At 36.7% G+C, this 26131-nt stretch overlaps 1 pseudogene; it reads right to left on the minus strand.

Annotated features, from left to right (window-relative positions):
- Positions 1–24146: 24146 nt before the first annotated feature.
- Positions 24147–25063, minus strand: LOC131276624 (olfactory receptor 7A5-like; annotated as a pseudogene).
- Positions 25064–26131: the final 1068 nt, after the last annotated feature.

Below are 26131 nucleotides of genomic sequence, written 5' to 3' on the forward strand. Positions count from 1 at the left end.
TCCACCTCCCTTTCTTTGGTCCCCAAATTGTCTAAATTTAATTTCAAATATCTTTGTTTTGTTTTCTGTCTTTTATCCACTCTTGATACTATTGTGTTTCTTTTCTCTTTCCCTCTCTCATGAAAACACTGGATTTTTAATTAATACTATATTCCTCCCATGTGCAGTCGACTACCTCATTATAGGTACTCTACTTACTGCTATAACACTACACAACTTACATGAATCTAATATACATCCTCCCAGATCTCATATTGTTGTTCTGTTAACATTTATTAGCAATACTACTTTACACATTTTCCTTTTTTTTACACAACTGCCTTTCCCTGGCCCTAATATTTTCCTTCAACGTGAACTCAGCCAGCAACAAGAAACTAGAATAGGAAGAACAAAGTGACAAAGAGAAGATATAACACTTACAAAAAACAACAGCTAATTAATCCCCAAGACTACACAAAGAAGCTAAGGAACTGATTAAACCCATCAAGATAAAGTGAGGACCAGACAGCACAAAAACTACAAGCCAAACCAGTAATCAGGAAAACATGGCTGAATCCAATGAACAAACTAAAAACCAGGAAGGGGAGCAGAACTTCGGGCAAGTAATTAAAGATCTTGGAACATATATCAGAGACAAGCTTAATGAAGTAAAGGAAGAGTTTAACAATATGAAGAAAACACTTAGAGAGGAAATTGCAGACATACGCAAAAATACAACACATATGATGGGAATGAACACCACAGTTCAAGAAAACAAAATACACTTGCAGCAAATAGCAGCAGATTAGAAGAGGCAGAGGAGAGAATTAGTGATGTGGAAGACAGTACATCAGAAATCAAACAAATAGTAGAATTAATCGTTAAAAATATAGAAAAAATCCAGCTAAGACTTAGGGACCTGAATGACAATGCAAAATGCACAAACGTATGTATTATAGGCATTGCAGAAGAAGAGAAGGGAAAGGGGTCAGAAGGGGTGTTGCAGGAAATAATGGCTGAAAACTTCCCAAATCTACTGAGAGAGACAGATGTACATAACCAAGAAGCACAATGTACCCCAAACATCATACCCCAAGAGGCCTACCCCAAGACATATACTTGTCAAATTATCCAATGCTCAAGACAAAGAGAAATTCTAAAAGCAGCAAAAGAAAAGAAAACCGTCACATACAAGGGAGTCTCCATAAGAATAAGTGCTGATTTCTCATCAGAAACCATGCAGGCAAGAATGCAATGGTATAATATAGTCAAGGTACTAAAAGAAAAAAATTCCAACCAAGAATACTCTGCCCAGCTAAAATAGAATTCAAAAATGATGGAGAGTTCAAAATATTCACAGATAAACAGAAATTGAAAGAGTATGCCAACAAGAAACCTCCCCTTCAAGAAATACTAAAGGGTGTTCTGCAGGAAGAGAGGAAAAACAGGATGGGTAGAGTTGGAGGAGAGTGTATAAGTAACAAAATAGACAAAAAGAGAAGAAAGAAAAAAAACCAAAATGTGATAAACACAAGTTCAATCAAATTATGGCTAACATAAATAATTCTTTGAAAGTAATAACACTGAATATCAATGGATTAAACTCGCCTATCAAAAGATTCAGACTGGGACATTGGATAAGGAAATATGACCCATCTATATGCTGTCTATAAGAGACACAACTTAGACCCAGAGATTCATGGAGGCTGAAAGTGAATGGTTGGAAAACAATCTTACAAGCAAACAATTACCAAAAAAAAAGGCAGGAGTAGCTATATTAATATCAGACAAAATAGACTTTAAATGCGAAACAATTGTGAGAGACAAAGAAGGATACTACGTATTAGTGAAAAAGACAGTCTCTCAAGAAGAATGAACATGCATAAATATTGATGCTCCTAAAAAGGGCACCTCTAAATATGTGAGGCAAACACAGAAAAAACTAAGTGAAAGAGTAGATGTATCTACAATTATAGTGGGAGATTTTAATACACCACTATCAACTCTGGGCTGAACATCTCAAAAGAAAATCACTAAAGAAACAAAATATTTGAGCAGAATATTAGAGCAGCTGGATCTAATAGACATATACAGATTATTACACCCAAATACAGCAGGATACACATTTTTTTCAAGGTCAGATGGATCATTCTCCAAGATAGCCCAAATGCTAGGCCACAAAGAAAGGCTTAATGAATTCAGAAAGATTGAAATCATAGAAAATAATATCTCTGACCACAGTGGAGTGAAACTGGAAATCACAAGGACCAGAGGCCTAGATTTCACACCATGATTTGGAAATTAAACAGCACACTCTTAGAAAAACAGTGGGTCAAAGAGGAAATCTCAAAAGAAATCAATAACTACCTTTAAACAAATGATAGAGATAACACAACATACCAAAATTTATGGGATGCAGCAAAAGCAGTACTGAGAGGGAAATTTATAGCCATAAATTCATACACCAAAAAGAAAAAAGAGTAAAAATTGAAAAACTAACTGCACATTTGGAGGAATTAGTAATAAAACAGCAAAGCAATCCCACAGGATGAAAAAAGAAAGAAAGAACAAAGATAAGAGCAGAACTAAATGAAATAGAAAATAAGAAAGCACTTGAAAAGAAGAACAAAACCAAGAGCTGGTTTTCTGAGAAGATCAACAAAATTGACAAACCTTTAGCGAGACTAACAAAGAAAAAAAGAGAGAAGATGCAAATACACAAAATAAGAAATGAGAAAGGAGATATCACCACTGACCCCACAGAAATAAAGATTATCATAAGAGGATACTTTGAAAAACTATATTCCAACAAAAATTACAACTCAGAGGAAATGGACAAATTCCTAGAAACACATAAGCAGCCTATATTGATGAAAGAAGAAATTGGTGATCTCAAGAAACCAATCACAAGTAAAGAGATAGAATCAGTCATTAAAAACCTCCCAACTAAGAAGAGCCCGGGGCCAGATGGCTTCACAGCTGAATTCTACAAAACATTCCAGAAAGAACTAACACCAATCCTGCTCAAACTCTTCCAAAAAACTGAAACAGAAGGAACATTCCTAACTCCTTCTATGATGCCAACATTACCCTAGTACCAAAGCCAAACAAAGACACCACAAGAAAGGAAAATTAGAGACCAATTTCTCTAATAAACCTAGACACAAAAATACTTAACAAAATACTTGACAGTCATATTCTACTTCTAAACTATTATCACATGGAACATTTTAGACTCCTTTCCTTGTTTATCTGTAACCTCCCACTCCACAGTTGGAAACATATTCTCTCAATTGCCATCCTTCGACTTCATTGCTTGATACAGATACAGAAGTAATAGAATTGTTAACCCATACCCGGCAGGGATACAATATTATCAGTAAAATACAGGATTTATGGACACTGTGCCCTGATTTAAATTTACAGGCCCCATTTACATTAACTATTACTTCCTTTAGCACCTTTCCCCCATCCCCTTCAGAGAGGGAATGTCACACATTGTAATAAAGTTAGATGGTTCTTGAATATTTTACATTCCATCCTGGATTCCCTTAACCTTGTAAGTGAATTTTTTCTATGCATACATCAAAGTTCACTCTTCATATTCAAGTTCAATGGGTTTTAGGAATGCATAAAGCTATGCTATGCAGTTATCATAATATACAGAATAGTTTCACTGATATAAAATTCACCTATGCTTCATGTAATCAATGCACTATCTCTCTCCCTAAACCAAGTCAAACAATAATCACTAATTTAGTCTCTGTTATTTTGCCTTATCCAGAAGATCATGTAATTGATATCATACATACATAGTGTTTTTTCTTTATTTATTTTTAATATTATATTAAAAAAATATGAGGTCCCCATATACCCCCATCTTCCCCACTCCCCTCCTCCCTCCATAACAACAATCTCCTCCATCATCATGAGACATTCATTGCATTTGGTGAACACATCTCTGAGCACTGCTGCCCCTCATGGCCAGTGGTCCACACCATAGCCCACACTCTCCCACAGTCCACCCACTGGGCCAAGGAAGGATATACAATGTCCAGTAACTGTCCCTACAGCAAGACCCAGGACAACTCCAAGTCCTGAAAAAGCCCCCACATCACATCTCTTCCTCCCACTCCCTACTCCCAGCGGCCACCATGGCCACTTTCTCCACACCAATGCCACATTTTCTCCAATTACTAATCACAATAGTTCATGAATAGAATATCAGTAAGTCCACTCTAATGCATACTCTTTTCCTCCATCCTGTGGACCTTAGAATGGTTGTGTCCACTCCACATTTATATCAAGAGGGCGCTTAGATTCCACATGGATGCTGGATTCAATTCTCCTGCTTTCAGTTGTAGGCACTCATGGCTCCCTCCTGTGGTGATTGACCTTCTTCACCTCCATGTTAGCTGAGTCGGGTAAGTCCAATAAACCAGAGTGTAGGAGTTGCAAGTCTGTTGAGACTCAGGGCCTGACTGTCACATTGTCAGTTCAGAGATTCACGTCCCCTCGTTATACAATAAACCCCAGCACCAACTACAGATCATTTTATTTATTTATTTTTTAGCATCAGTACCTCCTATTGTACAGCTCCATTTGTTGTGAAGACCATACTTGCTCCATTGAATTGCATACGTCATCTGTGAAACATCAGTTAAACACAATCATGTTGATATACTGATCCATTTCATCAATAGGATACTGTTTAATTATTGTGTTTTCATAGTAAGTGTTGAATCAGGTAGTATGGTTTCTACAAATTTGTTCTTCTTCAGTGTTTGTTAGGCTATCCATGTCTTTACTTTTCCACAGAAACCTTAGAATTAATTAGGCAATATCCACAAAATGACTTCCTGGTATTTAGTATGAGATTGAGTTGAAAGTATGGATCATAAAAGAAAGAAATGGCATCTCAGCAACTTCATGTCAGGCAATGCATGAAATTACAATTAATTAATTTTTAACTTTTTAATTAGTTGTGTATATGATTCAAAATCTCCCATTTCCATCATTCATGTGAACATTTTGGTTATATTATATATATTCAAAATATTGTGATAATATCACCTATAAATTCTATCTCAACTTTTTTCTTTTTATCACAGTGTGTAAAATGTCTGGATATGAGTTTTGTTGATTAAAATGAAGTCTGAGATAATTGATATGAGTTTTGTTGATTAAAATAAAGTCTGAGATAATTTTAGTGGAAAATATTTCCTTGGCAAAGTGTATTCTGTTATGGACTAGGATATCTAATCAGCAAAATCTTCAAGTAGAAGCAGGAGCATTTCTTTTCCCTGGCATATTCAGATAAAGGACACTAGTTCTATAAAAATAAGTAAAACAATTAAGATAGTGTGTTTATAATACAAATTATAGCAATTTATATAATTTCCTTATCACTGCTTATGGCTGAACTTGTATTGATCTGTTAAATTTCCAGCAATTTAGTTATCTATATGGAAACAGAAAACCAGATATGTGTTTCAGAATTTATCGTCCTGGGCCTCTCAGAAGACACAGAACTGCCGTCCCAATTCTTCACGATGTTCCTGTCCACATACCTGGTCACCCTCATGGGAAACATGCTCATCTTCTTGGCCATGCTCTCAGACTCCCACCTCCAAATGCCATGTACCTCTTCTCCAAAACGTCTTTTAAAGATATCTCTTTCACCTCCAACACTGTCCTAAAGAATCAGCTAATCATCAAGACAGAAAGAAGAACCATAACTTTTGAAAATTACCTAACTGGATGTATAGTTTCTTCACTTTTGGAACAATTATGGAATTCCCTTTTGACCGTGATGGTCTATGTCTGTCCCATCTTCTTCTCTCACACCCTGCAATTTTCCGTCATCATGAATCCCTGGATCTGTGACCTCCTGCTGATGGCGTCCATGTTATTTCATGTTTTAGTCTATCTTTTTAAATGCTTAATGGTTCTGAGGTTGTCTTTTTGTACAGAGTTTGAAATGTACCATTTTCTCTGTGAACTTAATCAGGTGGTGCAACGTGCTTGTTCTTATACCTTCCTCAGGGACCTAGTGATACCTGTTGCAACTGTGCCAATGGCTGTTATTGCAATCATGGCACCCTTTTCTCATTCTCTTTCTCCAAAATTGCATTTTCCATTTTGAGAATTTCATCATCTGGGGGCTAGTGTAAAGCATTTTCTTCTTATGGGTGTCACTTCTCAGTATTTTATTGTTTTATAGTACAGGTATGGGAATGTATCTTATCTCCTCTGCCATGCAAAACTCAAGGGCATATGAAATAGCCTCATTGAAGTATACGGTGGTCACCTCAATGCTGAATCACTTTATTTGGAGTCTTAGAAATACGGTCATAAAGCAGGCTTTAAAAAGGCTTTTCTTTTGAGAAGTGTTCTTTTTCTTGCACATTTCTTTTTTTGTTTAGTGACATTATTCACAACTGGCAGAAAATGGAAGCTACACATTACATTTAACGAGTGAATAGATGAGCAAAATGTCGTATATGCATACAATGAAATATTTCACTGCAGAAAGCAGAAGTGGAATTGGGACACATATGAAAATATGGATGAATCTTAAAAATATTCTGTTAAGTGAAGAAGCCAGGCACAAAAGTACAAATATTGCATTGTGTCATTTATATAAACTAAATAAGAAGAATATACTCATGGATTCAAAACTTTAAGTAGAAGTTAATAGAAGATAACAGGAGGGCTGAGAACATTTAATGTATGTATGTAGAAGTTTTAAGTTGACTATAAAAGTGTAGAAATGGATTGATTTAATGGTGACACATTATAGTGTATAGCAGTTGGATTATAAGTGGGAAAGTGGCTGCGAAGGGTAGTCTAGAGACATAAATTTCAATTGAAAGAAAGCTAGAAAATATTTAGTATTCATAATGTAGTAATGGACATGTAAAAATGTATGAAACATACTTAATGTAAATTATGGACTATAATTATCTCAATTTTAATATGCTTTAATCAATTTTAACAAAGTTTCCACAGTAAAATAAAGTGTCAACTTTAGGTTGGTACTTGGGAATGCTCTATTTTTTTAAATGGTATTTCTGTAAGCCTACAACTTTGTGAACTAAAACACAAAAAGTTTGTAAAGAATAAAATATACTAAAAAAGGTAAAGAGTCAAAGGATGTGAACTAATGATTCAGACAGCAAAATACAAATAACTTATAAACATAAAAATATGCTCAGCTTCATTAACAATCAATGGAAGTGAATCAAAATATCCAGAGAAACTAATTTCTCAATAATTAATTTGACAAAATAAATACAAATCCTTAGAGGTGGTGAAGATATGTTAAATTATGAAAAGTGCCAATTTCCAATGGAAAGTGACTTGTCCAATATAGGTCTTACTCTTTTGTTTGGTTTTGGAGTTGCATCCACCAGAGAACAAACAGTCCATGTTTGGGGAGCATCGTCCAGAAGTAGGAGTTAAAATCAAAACGACTCCTGCACTCTTGAAGCTTTACCTATTACTAATACCATGTTCTACTAATGTAATGCACGATGATGCCTAAGTGATTTCCTCACGTTAGACAGGCTTGGTTTGAATCCTTCCTCTGCCTCTTCACTATCTCGGGGGTTTTTCTGCTAGATACCTGATTTCTGTATGCCCTTAATTCCTCAACTGTAACAAAGGAAAAATGATACTAACCACATCAAAGTTACAAAAAATTAAATGAGATAATAAATATAACATGCTTAAACAGTGTTAACAATAGGCTGTGTTCTAATTTTCATTGATGATTTTGAAGTACTTTTCCAGGTGCTAGACTTTTACTAATTCGATAAATCTGTATTTTTCAGGCCCAGACACCACTGTATACTTATCTTCCAGTCCATTTGTCCTTCTATTCAATAAACACTACATGAATGGCATACCAAGATCATTAGTAGACATTGCAGCTACAAAGATGCATGGTATATAGTCCTCTAATAAGGAAATACATACTAGGATGAATTTAGAAAATTCAGGAAATTGGATATGACTCAAGTAAAATGATCCAGATGAAGAGGGGGAAATCTTGGATTTGATTTCATTCTCATAACTCCAGAATGCATCTCTTTACATGAGTTCCCAGGGTGACATCCAAAACAGTGTACATCTCATCAATTCAGATGATAAATATAAAATGCATACTCAGAAATTTATTTACATACATTTGAATGTAATTTTAAGTGGAAATTAATTTGGAAACGATGTAACTGATAAGGGTTTAAAATTCAGATTAGACACAAAACACTTAGAACTGAGCAAAAGACAAATGATACAATTAAAAAATGAGCAACATATTTGAATAAATATTTCTCCAGTGAAGATAGAGAAATGGCCAATAAGCACATGAAAAGATGCTCAACATCAGTAGCCATTAGGGATGAAGTACTGATACATGCTAGAAGGTTGAAGATCCCTGGGCACATTACACTAAGTGAAGGAAGCCAAGCAAAAAGGGTCAGATATGATATTATGATTTTCATATGAAGTACTTAGAATCAACAAATCCATAGAGTCAAAATGCAGATTGGTAGATTTAAGGTCTGGGGAGAGGAGGGGATGGGGAGTGAATGCTTAATGGGTCAGGGTTTCCTTTTAGAATAATGATAGTATCTTGGAACTGTATAAATGAAGTGGTTGAACAACATTATGAGTGCATTAAATGTTGGTGAATTGTTCATTTTAAAATGGGTACTTTTAAGTTATGTGAATTTCACCTCAATAACATTGCTTGGAAATAAAAAGTAATGAAGATCTGATACGTTCTCCAGTATGGATAAACCTTGAAGACGTCATGGTAGCCCAAATAATACAGATACAAAAGATAAATGTATGATCCTGTTCATGAGAAATGCTTAGTGTAAGCAAATTCTTAGAGAAAAAAAAATAGTTGATTACTGTTTACAGGGAGACTGAGGCAAGGGGGAAGGAAAATTATTGTTTGAAAGTTTTCAATTTACTCCCACACTGAGTGGTAGCTGCCACCACAGCTGCCTGAGAGGAACTGGGGAGGAGGCCCACATGGCTCTGCAGAGATGTCTGAGCCAGGGGAGCACCAAGGAGCAAGGCAAATCCTTGAAGGAGGCAGGGCAGCCTGGGCTTCTGTATTTGTCTGGCTCCAGGGAATCTGACCAGCAGAAAGCATGGAAGCAGCAGCAAGAAAGTCAGAGGTTGTTCCTGTCCCTTAGCCTGAACCCAGGAAATCCAGGCAACCCTGCTAGCTGGAAGAGTTGGTGCCCAAGAATGGAAATTCCCTTCCCCAGGATTTGAAGACTGTTCAAACTCCAGAAGCTCAACGTTCTCAGTGCTGAGCTGGATAGTGAAGGAAAACTGCCATCCATTACCTATTTTCTATAAGTGACGTCGTGCATATATACCCTACAATTGGAAGTAGAAGAGAATGTGGTTAATAGTGTTTCCTAACGTGGGATGTTCATTGCCAAAATCTCTTCATTTTCCCTGGAAATCGTTCTATACTAACAGTTTGTAATAGTTTTTTTTGGTGTGTGTACAGAGTACAAAAAGGATTTCTGTATCTAGAGAAGAACTGTATATCATGTTAGAGCATGAAGACATAAGAAAGGCTGGTTTGCTGAATTTTGCTAATAAACAAGATGTTAAAGAATGTATGACTGTAGTAAAAATGTCCCAGGTTTTGAAAGTAACTTCTATTAAAGATCACTAATGGCATATCCAGTCATGATCTGATCTAACCAGGAGGCATTGTGCCAGGACGTGAATGGATGATGTCATGATTAGATGAAGTCTACTGACCTTTTCTCATAGACGTTGTGTGAATGAAGTGATGGACTTTACCTGAAACCTGCAGAAATGAGTGGCTCAGATACATTTATAACAAACTGATATAAATTTTTCTATAAGAGGAAAAACTAAGAACACTTATTTGAAAACAAAATGAGGTCTCATGTTTCAATTTTCTTTCTCCTTAGTTCCTTTCAAACTAAGGGCTTAAAGCTGTGACAGATATTTTTCCCATGCTGAACCCTCTCAAGACATCGTTTATTTAGCCTGTGGTAAGTATGATGAGGGGAAGGCATCGTTAACATGGAAAGATTTAAGATCAGGGTAAATATATCATTCCCTAGTTGAATGTTCTGTTTTTGTTCTACATCAAAATAAAATCAGCACAGATATTTAGTTTCCATATTTTAATGTTTAAAGATTATGAAAAATATTTTGCATAAGGTTGTTTATGTATTGTATCTATATGTCAAATTCAAATTAATGGCTTCAATTTATGTTCTAAAGAAAAATGATTAGTAACACAAAAATTAGTAGCATTCATAGTTGTAACCATATGAGATGAGTGCACTGGTGATGTGTCATTTTGTACTTTTTCCCTTAGGCTCACTGCATTATATTAACCAACTCCTAAATAATTAAGCTACTCTTAAAAAAACAAAAAAGGAAAAAACAGAAAAACAGGAGGGAAAAGAAGAAATGAACACAGGAGGAAGGAAGGCAGGCAGGATGGATGGATATTTCACTGTAAAATATATGGTATCTAAAAATCTCTATCCAATATCTGTTGACGGGAAATATCTAATCCAATGGAGGTAGATACTTCATTTCAATAACATTTCATGAGGCATATACTCTCACATTGGATTGTCACATAAAAAAAGTTATTTTTAAATAATGGATGGAATGTATATACTACAACTTTTACACAGTACTAATTTCTTTTGAACGGTCAGGTCTTTACTGCAAAATAACTCAAAAATCTCACAGCATCACTCCCTTAAAGGCATTTCAAAGCCCTGCTCAGGACCAGAGTCCCACTCACTAGAACAGATAATTTCATCAAAGCAACTTTAAAAGTAGTGTGGCCTCCTGCCCCCTCAAGGACATGGGGCATTTATGCCTCTGTCCAAGCCGAGGTTGTGGTTGGGGCTGAATGCTGGTTCTGTGGAGTGGGGATAAGGACCCATTCTCTTGGTTAAGAGGCTCTGGCTTTCTGGTCACAGTCTTGCATTATAAGGATGGAGAAGTTGTGTGGCAGCCTCCTCCTTCCACACCTCAGCAATTGCTCTTGTAAAGGCAAGTTCTGTATGTTGTTCACTGGCCCTTTATATCCCCCATTGCAAATTATTTGTGCAACTCTATACCTTTGTATTTTAGCGTATATATTCATCTTCTTTTTAAAGTAAATGTTTCAATCAAAGAGCTGCAAGTTTGTCCGCTCAACTTTCATCTTTGCCATTTAGTTCTTCTCTGTCTTTATAGATGTATTTGAAGGAAGGTGTGAATGTTTATTGTAATAGCAAATGATGTTCATCATTTGTTTCTCAAACTTAGAAAGTTCTGCTTACATCAAGTTAATAGGTCAATTTACTCCTGGGTGTTCAGTGTGGCTGAATGTTAGAAGAGCATGATGATAACTCAGCCCAAAGATGCAAAGGAGGCTAAGGTGTGCATCATGCATGTGTGTGATGTGTGTATTTGATGGGGTGTGAGCAGTCCTCAGAGCAGGGGTGTTTGAGCTCATAAATTCCAGTGGTTGTCTCCTATAATACATAGTCTGGAATCTATTCTTAAAAACGCCTTAGGACTGGTCTCATTCCATTTGGTGGATAGCTTTGCAACCAAGTTAATTAAATATTAGAGTTTCCCCATATGGATAAAGGACTCCTTGAATTCGAAGATTGAGCAGCAACGAGGTTGCCTTGTTCTGAAACCTCCTCTGAAATCATCTCTCTTTACTATCCCCTTAATCATTTCCCTGCCACACTGACCTTCTTGATCACTCTGAACATCTGAAACAATTCACTTTTAGGGTCTTTTGCCAGAAAGATCTCTCGACTGGGCACAAACTTCCCCTAATGTCCTCGTGACTCCTGCCTTCTCTTTGTTTAGGTGCCTCCTTAAATTACACATCACACATGGGACTTTTCTGAAAACCAAGTGAAAAATAGCACCATCAATTCATTTTTTTTACCTGCATTCTTTTCCTTAAAGCATGTGTAAGCATCATATTTGTAATTTGATTATGATTCAATTGCATGTATTCTCTCTCTAAGAGCAGAAGTTTGGGACTTTTGGGTTACAGCATTGTGGACTCATTGCCACAACTCTACTAGCCTCTCAGTGACAACTCAATATATATTCCACAAATGAATGAATTTCTCATGATATTTGTAGTGTTCATGAATGCTTGGTAAAGACCTGAGTTTGGGGGATGGAATTCCTAATCAGAGGTGGCATTAGAAATATACTAAAGGGATAAAATCCCTATAAGTATTCCAGATATTATATTTTTCACTGAAATAACAATGTAGCTTTTCTGTTTGGATAGTGCTATTGTTTTGTGAAAGCTAGCCAAGTTCCCTTCTATTTCTTCTTAGTCTCATCAACCACATGAGACCTGGAAATGAAACACAAATTTCAGAATTTCTTCTCCTGGGATTTTCAGAGGCTCCAGAAGGGCAGCCCTTCCTATTGGGCTGTTCCTGTCCATTTACCAGGTCACCATCTTTGGTAACCTGCTCATAATCCTCGTCATCATCACTGATTCTCACCTCCACACAACCATGTATTTCTTCCTCTCCAACCTGTCCCTTTGTGACATCTGTTTATCCTCCCCCACTGTTCTAAAGATGCTGGTGAACATCCACGCACAGAACAAAGTCATAACCTATACAGGCTGCATCTCACAGACGTACTTTTTCATGATCTTTGCAGTGTTGGATGACTTCCTTCTGGCCGTGATGGCCTATGACTGCTTCGTGGCCATGTCACCTCCTTCACTACATAGTCATCAGGAACCCCCAGATCTGTGTCTACCTGGTTCTGGGGTCCTGGGCCATGAATTTTATGCAATCTTGTTTACAGTGGTTAATGGTATTATGGCTGTATTTTTGTACACATTTAGAAATCCCACTCGTTTTCTGTGGAATTAATCAGATGGTCCAACTTGCATGTTCTGACACATTCCTCAATTACTTAGTGATGTATTCGATAGCTGGTGTGCTGGGTGGAGGTTCCCTCACTGGGATTCTTTTTGCTTACTCTAAGATTGTTTCCTCCATATGTACAAGCAGGAGAATCACATCCATTAGTCATGTGGGATCTTAGCTCCCACTCAGTTGAGAGGTTTATTGGATATCAACATCCCAGGGTCCACAAGATGGTAGAATATAATATGGAAGAGTGGACTTCCTTGTGTTCTACTATAGAACTACTATGACACCATGGTCCACGCGTTTTGGCAGTGCTCCAGGGTGTATTCAAGAAATGCATTGACCAATGGATGTGTCATGATGATGGGAACGAGTGTTGTTGGGGGGGGGGAGAGGGGGGGTGGGGGGGTGGGGTTGAATGGGACCTCACATATATATTTTTAATGTAATATTATTACAAAGTCAATAAAAAATTAAAAAAAAAAAAAAAAAAAAAAAAAAAAAAAAAGAAATGCATTGAATGTGCCTCACTGATGTAAGGGGATGTTGATGTAAGAGGAGCTGGGTGGGGTGGGGATTGGGGTATAAAAGAACCCCTTATGGTTTTTTCTCTATTTTATTTCTTTTCTAAATATTACATTAAAAAATATGAGGTTCCCATATACCCCCCACCCATTTAACCCCACTCCTCCCACATCAACACCCTCTTTCATCATCTTGGGACATTCATTGCATTTGGTGAATACATTTTGGAGCACTGCTGCTCCACATGGATAATGGTTTACACTGTAGTTTACACTGTCCCCAGTCCACACAGTGGGCCATGGCAAGACATACAATGTCCAGCGTCTGTCCCTGCAGTACCACCCAGGACAACTCCAAGTCCTGAAAATGCCCCCACATCATATATCCTCTCCCATCTCCTTACAATGGAAAGGACAAATAGTTTATATTGCTATGATTCTCCCAAAAAGAGTCGGGGGTCATCAGAGTGGTCACAATTATGCAGGCCACAACAGGGTCCCAGAGACAGCCAAAGTAGATACAACCCCAGGTACTGGTTCTCCTGAGGGCTACAGAGACCCACAGGTTCTATGGTCATGGCAGTGACAAGCCAGATGGCCATACTTTGGACTTTGTGTTCCTAAGTGTGATGGAGTTGGACTCATATGTGACCTTTCTACACATGCCTTCTCTCTTACTTTTACCAGACCTGTGGTTGACACTGTGGTTGGTGTATGCCCAGGAGACCTGAATCTCTGGACTGTCCATGTAACAGCCAGGCCCTGAGACTCAGCATACTTGCAGCTCCTACTCTCGGGTTTATTGAACTTACCCAAGCCAGCTAACTGGGAGGTTAAAAAAGTCAACCAACACACCAGGGAGCCAAAAGTGCCTACAACTATAAGCAGAAGAATTGCATCCATCAGCCATGTGGAATCTAAGCCCCCTCTTGATAAAGAGGTGGAGTGGACATAAATGTCCCAGGGTCTTATGTTTTTAATGTAACATGTTTTGTAATCTATTTATCTTTAAAAAAAGACAATAAAAATAAAAATATAAATGAAAAAAAATGGGGACATTCAAAGGACATTGGAATTTTCTGTATGACTTTGTAAAGATGAATACTTGCTATAATATATTTTGTCATAACCTACAAAATTGTTCTGTATAGCGTGTATACTGAAATGTAAACTACAGTCCATGCTTAGTAGCAATGCTTCATCAAATTTACCATAGGTAAATAAATAAATAAATCTTAAAAAAAAATTTACCATAGGAATGAAGGTTGTTAATGTGGGAGGGGAGGTTGTGGGCTTAAGGGAATCCTCTATACATATATATATATATTAAAATTTTTTTCTTTATTTTTAAAGTAATTTTAAATAACATTTTTCTTTAGTGTGTTACATTTGTTATAATTAATGTGCATATTCTGATGCTTTGCTACTAACCATGGACTATAGGTTACATTATGATTTACACTTTGCAACACACAATTATATTGGTTTATTTATTTATTGTTCTGCTAGATAAAATGCTTTGCTAATGCTTTTCTATACATATAGAGAGAGAGAGAAAGAGAGAGATCGATACAGTAACTGAATTAACTCAAGCCTAAGAAAGCAATACAAAGATGTATATTTATCTTATTAAAAACCTTTGTTCATAAATGGGAGAATATAAAATAGGCAAAGGATTGGTCTGAAAACAGGAATCCAACTCCTGCATCATAATTCTTTACAATTTATAAACTATAGATATAAGCTCACCAAACTGGGAGTCACACTGACATACTTGGCCCACCTTTGGCCAGGGTCTCAATTGGATGCTATAAATATATATATATATATATATATATATATATATATATATATATATATTTACTAAAGTTTGTTAATTGAAAGTCAACAAAATAAGTGAAGGATTTTCTATAAACAGGGGTCCAACTGCTATATACCAAACCCTCACAATATGCATACGTACATTCTCAAGCTCATCAAGTCAGGGGACACAACGACATACCTGGCCCACCTCTGGCCAGAGCCCCAACTGGATGCAAATTAAATAAGTATATGCCTATCAAGTTCAATAAGTCTATCCTCTCAATTAGAGTGAGAAACAGGAATAACATAATTAGTCAAAAGTTTAAATCAATATTCATTTGAGTCACAAAATAACGGAAAAATAGAACAGCCTTACATGAAAACTCACCAACATTTAATTCATGCCTGGGAATTCCCAAAGCAGCAGCCCATACCGGAGTCTTGATTGAAAGCAACAAATCAATCAACTCGATACTATAAATGGCAACTTGCAAATACTGCAATAATTCCTGAGAAAGCGGTCAGCTTTCCCAGGAAGTAAAACCTTACTCCCTGGGCAGTACTTTCCGAGGCTGATGCATCAATTCTTAAGAAAATGTCAAGGCTTCCCAGGGAGGATCATAAAACTCCCCGAAATGCACCCTATATTTTCTTATTTGTTATAAAACTTGCACAATGTACCCACTGCTCTAGTTCTCATCACTCCTCCTGAAATATGAAAGTGCTGACTAGCAAAGCATTGCTGTGCTGGTTAATAAAGCTTCCTGCATGATATTTTCACTTATATTTTTGAACAATACTCATTAAATTTTCCCAATAAATTTTTTGTTTATTTTTAAATATACTTAGAGTGCATAAATCGGGATTACCTAAATTTTTATATAACCCTTGTGTAATCTAACACTTCTTTAAATATAAAAATAAATAAAATAAAGTAAGGCAGCCAACTAAATGGGAGAAAGTATTTGAAAACCATATATCCAGTAGGGGATTATTTCCTTACTATATAAATATGTCACATATCTAGATGTAAAAGGACAAGCAGTGCAATTTAAAAATAGGCAAAAGACCTAAGTAGACTTTTTTCCATACAGGAAATGAAAATGGTGAAAAAGCACATGAAAAAAAAGTTTAATATCACTAGCTATTAGGGAAATGCAAATCAAAACTTCAATGAGATATTATCTCTTACCTCGTTGAATGATCATTAAAGAAAAAATAATCTACTGTAAGTGCTGGAGAGGATTTGACATGTAGGACCACTCTGCCGCTGTCGGTGGGGATGTAGAACAGGGCCGCCTCTGTGGAAGACAGTTTGGAGGTTCCTTATTAAGCTCAACTTAAATTGCTGTATGATCCAGGAATTCTTCTAGAAGGAATATGTCCAGAAGAACAGAATATAAGACACAAACTGACATTGACACACCCATGTTCATAGAGGCATTATTTACTGTAACCAAGAGGTGGAAAAAAACAAGTGTCCATCAACTAATTAATAGTTAAACAGGATGTGAATATGGTACAGACACGGGATGAAATACTATGCTGCAGGAAGAAGAAATGAAGTTGGATGGATATTACAAAATTGATGACCCTTGAGGACATTATGCTGAGTGAAATAAGGCAGACATAAAAGGACAAATATTACGTGGTCTCACTAATATGAACTAAATATAAAGTATAAAAATATCAAATTAAAACCTAAAGTATAGGTTACTAGGAAATAGGAGGAAGACTGAGTAGAGATACTGATGTTTAATGCATGTTTTATTAGCTTGACTGTAAAAGTATAGAAATAGAGTTGATGTTAAAACACAGGAGTATATAAAACAGAGATGGTTTATAAGTGTGACTGGCTGGGAAGGGTAATCTAGAGTTTGTAAATATCAATTGAGAGAAAGCTGGAGAATAATTTAGGGACTGACTAATGTAGTGAATCTGGTGGTGGATGATAATCGTGGTTAATAGTTCAAATACAAGAATGTTCTTCAATGAATGAAAACAAATGTATGTATTTACAAGGTAGTAGGAATATGGTGATGGATGGGAAAATACAATTAATGAAATTTATGGACTGTAGTTAACAGTTATATTGTAATATTATTGCAACAATGCCAAAGAAGTTACTATGCCAATATTAAATCTTTTATTAATAGGGGATGTACAGAAAGATATACCAAATATAAACTACAGACCATAGTTATTAATAGTGTTAATATGTTGATGATATATCTTCATAAACTATAACAGATGTTCTACAAAAGTGAAAGGTGGAGGTGGAGGGGTGATACACAGGAATTCTGCACATTATGCGTGATTGATTTGCAAGTTCACAACTTCTCTAACTGATAAAAATATATATGGAAAAAGGTTGAAAATTCTCCAAAAATAGTAAAAATCAACGTTTTTACTTCATCTGATTTTATGAAATTTAAAGCAACTCATTCCTTGGATTTTTCTTTGGGCTATTCCTGTCCTTTTCTCTATTATTTATAAAGTTAAATCTTGGGTCTCTTTTTAACAAACTAGTTGGTAATTTTAAATTTGTTTAGTTAAAACTGACATACACTCAGTTACCTGTATTAGTGATTTGGATTTTACTTAATATGTTTCTTACCTCACACATTTATGTCATCAGAGGTGATTGTATCTATGCTTATTTTTGAAATGCTCCCATGGAAATTAATTTACAGTCATGTTTTACAGGGTTTTGTAAATGAAATCAGCCACAAGATTTCATTATATACTATTTATTTTCAGTCATATCAAATTTAGTAAGTTTTCCCATTCATCCCATTATGGATTCATAGACTGTCAGACTATATCCTACAAACTTTGCATCACAATACCTAATAGTTTTTGGTATGGGGTTTATGTTCAGTGTATATTTGTTGAATAAAGTAACAAGGATGGGTGGGTGATTAAATATGTTTTGGAGTCTACACCAGAGAAATAGGAACATATTGAATTAACAAAAGCGTTTCCAGTAGAAAAGAGTTCAACTCTATTGAATAATAATAACCATGATACTACCTCTTTGGAAAAACTGTTCAACATTTTCTACACATTGCCTAAGTGATTTCTTGCAAAAAAACTTTTATCTGGCCAATACAATTTTCCATTACTTACAGATGAGGGAATACGAGATTATCTAAAAAAGGGAGCCAGCTTAATGTCACAGCTTTGGTGAGCAGAGAGAGGCAAGGTCAAACCCAGGGCAGCTAAATCAAAGCGAGTGTCTTTTGCATCATTAATTTGACTCTAAGACTTCAAATAGAAATAGGTTTATTGGACTTACCCCACTCACATGGAGTTGAAGAATGTCAACCACCACACCATGGAGCCAAGAGTGCCTACAACTGAAAGCAGGAGGATTGCATCCAGTATCCATGTGGAATATAAGCCCCCTCTTGACATAGATGTGGAATGGACACAACCAATCCAAGGCCCACAGGATGGAAGAATGCAGTAAGGATTAGAGTGGACTTACTGATATTCTATTCATGAACTATTGTGGTTAGTAATCAAGAAAATGTTGTATTAGTGTGGAAAAAGTGGCCATGGTGGCTGCTGGGTGCAGGGAATGGGAGGAAGAGTTGAGATGTGGAGGCATTTTCGGGACTTGGAGTTGTCCTGGGTGGTGCTGCAGGGACAATTACCAGACATTGTAGATCCTCACATGGCCCACTGGATGGAACGTGGGAGAGTATGGGCTATAATGTGCACCATTGACCATGAGGTACAGCGATGCCCAGAGATGTACTCACCAAATGCAATGGATGTGTCATGATGATGGGGGAAAGTGTTGCTGTGGGGAGAGTGGTGGGGTAGGGGCGGTGGGGGTGAATGGGGACCTTATATTTTTTTAATGTAATATTTTTAAACAATGAATTAAAAAAATAAAATTAATTAAAAAAAGAAATAGTTAAACATCAAAGGAAAAAGGTGTCTTTCTGAATTAGGGAATTTGATTTCCGTAAATATATCATTTTGCCTTCTTTGAGTAAAAGTGAATGTGGGCTATTTTCACTTGTGATATTTGTATTAATTCTTCCTAAGAGGAGTTGGATTTATATCCCTTCATCATTTTTCTTCAGAATTATTTTTCCTCATTGGATTAGGAGACCTATTTTTATATCTACATTTGTATTAATATAATGCTTGACATATTCTAAATATAGCCACTAGTTTTTCATTTTCATTTTATTTTCTTCATGATGTTTTTTGTTTCAACAACTATCAGTACTTTATTGGTGAAAACATGAATACAGATGGTATGGTTGCTCTCCTGGACTACCATGAGGACTGTGTGACCCCAGATACTGATTTTCTTTAAGGACGGTGTAGAAATGGAGAAATGTTAATAAATTTGGTATTGCTCTTTTTGACAAGCAGGTTTTTATTATACTTGTGTCCATCAGTTTTGGCCTTTTGTATGTCCTTTGTATATCTTTTATCTGGAGTTACCTATATTTTCTTTTAGAAGTCCTACGTGAGTTTTCATCTTCCAATTTCAAATAACTACAGTTATTGGTGTTAAGTAATATCTGTTATGTGAACTATAAGGCAAACATGTATTTTCCTAACTTAAAAAATAATTTTAAAGGTAGACACAGGAGCCTACTGTTGAGCACAAAATCTGCATAAAAGAATGCACATAGTGAGATTCTTGTTTCAAAAGTTTTAAAATGGCCAAAATTATATAAGCTGTTAGAAGCTTGTGTAATGCTTACCCTGGTAGCATTATTTGTGCCTGAAATTGGAATAACATAAGCTTTGTAGGGAAGAAGGGTTTTATGTCCTGATTTTTGTTCTAATTCTTTTTCTGAAATAAGTTTATGCTTAGAAAATTTATTAAACTTGTTAATATATATCCATATGTATGATAATCCTCCAAAAAAGGAATTTAGAACACATGTGATGCACTCCCTTTTTGCTTCTTCTACTCTTGACTCTTCTCCTGCTCTTCCATCCTGGAATATGGATTCACTGTCTAGAATTACAGCTGCTACACTGTCACCATGAGATTGAAAATCACACATTGAGGAAGCAGGCGTGGAATGTAATTTTTTGTGTGTTTGTTTATTTTTTAATGTCATATTCAAAAATATATGAGGTCTCCATATACCCCTCACCCCCGTTACCCCACTTCTCCCCCCATAACAACCTCCTCCATCATCATGAGACATTCATTGCATTTGGTGAATGCATCTCTGAGCACTGCTGCACCTCATGGTCAATGGTCCACAGAGCTGCTGTACTAGCCTGGACTCCCTAAACTTAACCCTGTGACATATATATATATGTCACACATATATATATATATATATATATATGGTTTGCTTTATTTACTGTTAAAAAAACCTTCATTTTAGCACCCTATTACTTCCAGCTCAATGTGAACCCTAAGTAGATACACTATTCATGAGAGATTACAGAATATCTGCAAAATGAAAAAGTTGATGTGTTTTGAAAAGGTTATATTTCATATGTGCTTTGTAATGATCAGGTCAATTGTATTCCATTTTGCACTAGATGACTCCTGCACACAAATAATGTTTTTGCAAATCAGAAGATATCTAGAGGAAAGCAATGAAAATAGTGAAAAATCCAAAATAATTCCATAAAGGAATCCAATGAAGAAACACACAATCAAAATTTTTGCATTAGTGAGGCCTTAGGAGTTATCATACTTACGTTCATCAACAAAGGAAGCTGCGTTCTACATGAAGCCACTTCAACATCACCTCCTGGTAACCATGGAATCCCCAGTGACTGCCATCTCTCAAACCCTCCCATTTAGGGCAGGGCTACATCCTACCAAGTGAATGGGCCTAAGAAACAAAGCTCTCCCATGATTCCAATTCCTTAGTCTCTGTACTGTATTTGAAGTTCAAATGTGAACTCCACTCTGTAGCATATTCTGATTTCCTGAAAGGAAGGATCTACCATCTCCTGTCCTCAATCATTCCCAGAACCAGGCTGAAAACCTTATGACTAAGTTAAAAAAAAATCTCAGTGAAAAGAAAAAGCACTATCTTTGCCAGAACCAGGACCTTCATTTACCTGAGCATTGCAGGGGCCATGGTCCACTAGGCCTATCATCATTAAAGTGGTAAATCACATGATTGGAGTTCCTGTTTTCTGCAAAATCTGATGTCAGTGATAGACACCAATCTAAACACCCCTGATTTGTGTTTGCACCCCAATGATGTGTACATCAACATCATGAATAACTCCCACATTAGGTAGATGATGCAGTGATAACCAAGCCCACCACCCTTGAGGCTCGCTATTCCAAGAGTGGTCCATGTTCTAACTGCTTCACGCTCACCTGGCAGCATCCTAAAAAATTCATACTCTAGCACTTGAGCCCAGACCTACTCAATCAGGATTTACATTTTAGCAGCATCTCAAGGTGATGCCTTGGAACAGTAAAATTTGCGATTGAGTGGAGTAAGCCAGGAGTGAGTAAAGGTAAAACTATTCAGAGAATTGAAGATAGATATAAAAAGCCATTTTGGGTAGGTGAAAAAAGCAATTAAGTATGATAAAAGTCTGTGATATTCTAAGTGATTAGAAAAGTTAGACATACAAAATACTCTGACTATTATTGCTTTATTGAAGGAAAGGAGGCTTATCATGGGGAAAATCTAAAAATATTCCTTTGGGGGAGTAATGCAAGAAGGATTGAGAAACCTAGAGATACAGAATGAGATGAAGTGGGGGTGAGTAGTGCTTTCCACAAGAGAGAAGAAATGGCCATTTACAAAGAGTCCTGTAGTGTGTCAGTCTCCAGATGTGGGTCGGGATGCTGCATTCACTGCCTTCCATTCTCAATATACTCTTTTTCTTGTTCAGAAATTCAATACCAAAGGTTCTCTTTCTCACAACTAAAACCTTCTCTCTCTCCAGTGTTTGTCTTTGTATTGCCAGCAATTGTCAGCTTCCCCTCTCTTTCCCATCATATGCACACAATCACTAAGACATGCACCAGGATTTTAAAGAAACATGATGGTGGTAGTCCCCAAAGGAAAGTCACCAAATTCCCTTCAACAATAAAATGGACAGATAAACCGGTGTGTGCTATATGCACTTCAGCATGGTTAGTCTACAAACCCATAGAGGAAATGTAGAGATAACACAGATTCTTCACCTTTGGGGGAATCACTCATATACCCAGAAAAGATAAGTTAAATCCTGACAAGCAAGCCTCCTTCTGTGATATTATTTGTATACAGGGCCCTATAAGATCTTGCAATTAATTCATGTAGGCACTCATTTAAGAATATGTTCTCTACAAATTCTATGTGCATGAGGCCAAGTTAAATCAAGGTGGACGTTAATACATACTTCTTGGCTCTTTATAAACAAACATAATACAGAGAGGGTCAGTTGAAGTCAGAAGCAACAAGTCAGAGATGAGGCAGATCATAATGTAACACAGACAGAAATGCAAGCCAGGCAGACCTAAAGACTGTGTAAGCCGGCAACAGAATGGTACAGGCTTTGGGAGGAAATATATTCTGCATTTAACTGGATCTTGGTCTTCTGTCTTCCAAAGCTAAGGCAGAAATATTCTTATTATTAAGCCAAACATCCTGAGGTTTCCATCATCATAACTTCAAATTTAAAATGTCATGTTTCTCAGAATTCCTGTCCTTTCAGTGTTACTCTATGTCTTTCTTGCCACCATTGATTCTAAGAAGTACTTAAAACATTTCATTTTCTATAGTCCAAGAGTATGTGATTGAAATGCTGGTGCCACAAGAGGCCTTGGAGTGTTTCTGCTGCTCAACTTGGACCCTGAGTCATTCATATGAACATTCCTGCTAGGAGATGAAAGGCCATTTGGATCAAAGACCAGTAGATTCAGTCAAAGTCAGTTGGACCTCCCTAAGGCTGGTCAAGGCTCCAATATATAAGGGATCCCAGACAAGATCTGTAGAGCCGTCCCAAAGCTGATCACACATTCTGGAGGGCCCTGCTGAGATCAAATAACTCCAAACCATTGAAACTCATGATATATTAAAAGCATCTTACTAAACCATTTACTTATGTGATGGCTTACTATGCATCAACATAAATTATATCAGCTGGCTGATATAATATTGAATGGGAATGGAAATGGATCATTTAGAATGGTTGGCTGAAGCATATTTTCAGTATTACTTCAACTGTTTGCAGACAACAATTGTGACCACCATGTGATTCATTTGATTTGCAGACACCTGTATTCAAATGACACTATCATTAATGTTAGCTTCCTGATAATCTGTGGTGTTTGCAAGGATGTGGATATCTGCACAGTAATAGCTCATGGCTCTGAATCAGAATGTTCCCTTGAAAAGACATTATTATTCAGATTTTCAACCTCTTGTATATAGTCATATTTCAACAATATATAGAAGAGAGCACTCAACAAAAAGAAAGAAATGCATGGTCATGGAAATAGCTAGATTTTAAATTACCTACTTTTAAAATTTATGATATAATTTTGAAAAAGGGCAGATAATCTGTTGACAAGACAACAAAGAGTTGAATTTATAAACAACTCTGGAACTATTCAAACGAAAACAGAAATGTGATACAATAAAATAATGTGCAAAATGCAACCCACACTTGGACTCCATTAAATAAGGTTCTTAAACATGGACATGAGCCTTTCATACCTTAAGGAGCAAATTTTAATCTCCAAATATAAAAATGTTGCTGTAAAAACACAATACATGATTACAATTTTTATTTCATTATATTTGAGATCATCTTGTTCCTAGGCAGGTCAACTTCCTTGATCTGAGAAAAGAAAGCAAATTTCTGACACTGAGGGTATAAAAGCTGCTAAAATTAAATTTACGTCTGCCACCGGACAAATGACACTTTGCAGTCTTTCCTTTCAAAGCATATTTTTCAGAGCCTGCTTTATGTCTTTATTCCTCAGACTGTAGATGTAGGGGTTCAGCATGGGTGTGACCACAGTGTACATCACTGCAGCTGCTGCACCTGAATGTGTGTCGCGTGAAGAAGCAGGACTGAGGTAAACTCCTATGCTCGTACAATAAAATAGGGAGACAACCAAGAGGTGAGATGCACAGGTAGAAAATGCTTTATACTTCCCCTGAGCTGATGAGATTGCACGTATGGAGGAAACGATCTTATAGTAAGAAAAAAGGACACCAACTAGGGGACCCCACCCAGGGCTACTGCTACAAAATATGTCACTAAGTAATTGAGGAAAGTGTCAGAACAGGCAAGCTGGACCATCTGACGAATATCACAGAAAAAGTGTGGAATTTCCACATGTGTACAAAAGGACAGCCGTAGCACCATTAGCCCCTGCAAACAGGATTGTGTAAGACTCAAGGTCCAGCACCCGAGAACAAGCAGGACACAGATCTGGGGATTCATGATGACTGTATAATGCAGGGGGTGACAGATGGCCACGAAGCGGTCATAGGCCATCACAACCAGGAGGAAGTTATCTGACCCTCCAAAGAGCAAGAAAAAGTACATCTGGGTGATGCAGCCTGCATAGGATATGACTATGCTCTGAGTCTGGATGTTCACCAGCATCTTTGGGACAGTGGTGGAGGATAAACAGATGTCACAAAAGGACAAGTTGGAGAGGAAGAAGTACATGGGTGTGTGGAGGTGGGAGTCTGAGATGATGGCCAGGATGATGAGCAGGTTCCCAAAGATGGTGACCAGGTACATGGACAGGAACAGCCCAAAGACGATGGGCTGTACTTCTGGATTCTCTGAAAATCCCAGGAGACAAAATTCTGAGATTTGTGTTTCATTTCCAGGTCCCATGTAGCAGATGTGACTAAGAAGAAATAGAATGGATCTTAGGTAGTTTTCACATAAACAAGCAGCAGTATCAAAATAGAAATGCAATGGTCTATTTCAATGAAAATTTGATCACTGTATCATTTGTGTGGATCTCTTGCCTTTAGGGTATTTCTAGTACCACCTCTGATTAGGAATTCTATCCCCAAAATGTAACCCTTTACTAAGGATTCATAAACTCTTTGAATTTTATGAGAATTTCGTTCATTTATGGTGTGTGTGTATATATATACACACAATATAAAGTCACAACTCTATATATACATATAAATATATAAATATATATGTATATATATAGTTGTTAGTAAGAACAAGTATAGTTGATGCTATGAGTCTGCAGTGCTGTAACATAAATGTCCCAAAATTCTGAAAGTAAAGAATATATGCAAATAAAAGTGTAATCTTATTATAAATCAGCTGTTTATAGTTATTTCAAGAAAAAGAAAGCAGGTAAAAACAAAAGGAAGTGAGGGTGCTGTTTTTCATTTGTTGTTCAAGAAATTCCAATATACAATGTGAAATTTGAAGAAGCAACTCAAATAAGAGAAGGTGGGAGCCATGGGGACATAAAAGGAAGTCTGTGCCCAGCAGAGAATATCCAGGACTAACATGCTTATAAATAACTTGTTTGAAATGTTCAAGGTGAACAAGAAAGCCAGTGTATCAGGAAAATGAATAAGAGGACCGTGAAGAGAGATTAATTTATTGAAGCTTTAATAACACGTTGGACTTCTTCCTGCCGAAACTTCTAACACAGGAAGTCCGTTATCCATACAGTGAAATTCTCACACTTCATTAATTTGGTTGCAAAGCTATCTCATCCAAAGCAATCAGACTAGTCCTAGTAACATTTTTGTGGGGTTGTGTCCAGACTCTGTTTTATAGGAGACAATTAATAGAATATTTGAGCTCAGGTAACCCTGCTGGTGCAAGGCTGTGCCCAGAACACCAAAGTCTCTTAAACCTGAAAATGCACCCTTATCGCCAACCCCACAGTAAGTATGCAGGCCCCATCACAAATTTGGCTTGGTC

The sequence above is a fragment of the Dasypus novemcinctus genome, chromosome 30 (assembly GCF_030445035.2).
Source record: "Dasypus novemcinctus isolate mDasNov1 chromosome 30, mDasNov1.1.hap2, whole genome shotgun sequence".
Classification (NCBI taxonomy): domain Eukaryota; kingdom Metazoa; phylum Chordata; class Mammalia; order Cingulata; family Dasypodidae; genus Dasypus; species Dasypus novemcinctus.